Below are 2,030 nucleotides of genomic sequence, written 5' to 3'. Positions count from 1 at the left end.
CTACCCTGCCCCTACCCCTAAACCTAACCCTCACAGGAAACTGTGCAAACTTTTACTTTTTCACAAAAACTCATTCTATATGATTTATAAACCCATTTACATTGTGGGGACCGCTGGCTGGTCCCCACGATGTAGGTGAACTCAGGTTTATATTACATCATGGGGACATTTGGTCCCCACAATGTAATATAAACAAAAGCACACACACACACACACACACACACACACACACACACACACACACACACACACACACACACACACACACACACACACACACACACACACACACACACACACACACATGTTTGTTTTTGTGAATTGTGGGGACTTTCCATAGACTTCAATGCATTTTACACTGAACAAACTGTACATTCTATCCCCCTACCCTGCCCCTACCCCTAAACCTAACCCTCACAGGAAACTGTGCAAACTTTTACTTTTTCACAAAAACTCATTCTATATGATTTATAAACCCATTTACATTGTGGGGACCGCTGGCTGGTCCCCACGATGTAGGTGAACTCAGGTTTATATTACATCATGGGGACATTTGGTCCCCACAATGTAATATAAACAAAAGCACACACACACACACACACACACACACACACACACACACACACACACACACACACACACACACACACACACACACACAGGCAGTGGAGGCCTCATGTTGGATGTCCTTTATCATTATCATTGTTTAATTTAACCATTTGCATTATATTTAATAAAGTAATCAAAAGATCAACTAAGAGAGAACTTTGAGTGTGCGTAAAGGATGCGTTGGATATCCAAGCCATCAGCAGCTATTGGAGCTGCTGCCACATCTCCTGTTCTCCTCGTGTGCCTACCTGCCTGTGTGTGTGAGTGTCTCTGCCATCATCCTCCAAAGCCCATCTCCATCTGCATCTGGAAAACACCATAAGGACAGTATCACTCTCTCTTCATCACTCAAGAACTACTTTATCATCTCCCCATAACCATTTGCTCTGCTGTTTTCTACAATAAACCTACCTGTGTTGCTTTTACGTCTGCCTCCGTGTCTCTATTGTAACACAGAGAGGTAGAGATCTGATAAGGAGATGGGATAGACAAATAATCTCTGGTAGAGATTTAACATATGAACAAGTAAAAACAGCAAGCAAATCACCACCTGCTAGAACCATAGCTAAACAAGTGGGATGGTCAAAATCAGGAAAACAGAAAATATTTCAAGAAGGATATGAATATAATAGGAAAATTGTAAGAAATGGAAAAAGTAGTTAAAACATTAAAATCAGAAGTAAAGAAATTAAAAAGAGAGCTGGAGACAGTGAGAGGTCAGCAGGCAATAGCACGCTTAGACTCAGACACCTCTGAGGACTGGGAAAGCGAAGAAAGGGATCAAACACAAAGAGATAAAGAAAGACCGTTAACTCCTGGAGGAGGGGAGGTTTAACCAGACAGTTACACTTTGAAACCCCCAAAAGGAGTATAGAAGAACATGATATACAGGCGAAATTATTAGAACTGCAGAAGACAGAAGATTTCTCCGTGGTCTGTTCAGGCTCAACGACTTAAATCAATGCCACATGAGGCCGAGTTTAGTTATAAAGTTATAAGTTCATTTATTTATTACATTAATACTGTTACGGGTGCTGGTTGCAATAGACGAGTCGTATACGGACATCCACAATTAATGGGTATTTAATGAAAGCAGGAGCATAACACACAACCAAACACTACAATATAACATTTAAGAACAGACAAGAAGTGAAGGGAGTGAGTCCATATATATATAGGGAGTGCAAACGAGGAAGTCCAGGTGATGGTGATGGGTGATGATGAGGAGCTGACGAGGGAAGTGAGTGCAGGTGTAGAAACAGGAGGATCATGGGAAATGGAGTCTTGGAGACGAGGGAACTGTAACAGTACCTCCCCCTCCCGGTAGGCGCGACCTCGCGCCGTAGATGTAACACCGGGGAGGGGGGGTGGGCGTCCTGGCATGGGTAGGAGTGGAGGTCTCCAGGGCGGGTCCATGAGCC

The sequence above is a fragment of the Chanodichthys erythropterus genome, chromosome 10, assembly GCF_024489055.1.
Source record: "Chanodichthys erythropterus isolate Z2021 chromosome 10, ASM2448905v1, whole genome shotgun sequence".
NCBI classification, from domain to species: Eukaryota; Metazoa; Chordata; class Actinopteri; order Cypriniformes; family Xenocyprididae; genus Chanodichthys; species Chanodichthys erythropterus.
Note: the sequence above shows the minus strand (reverse complement) of the source record.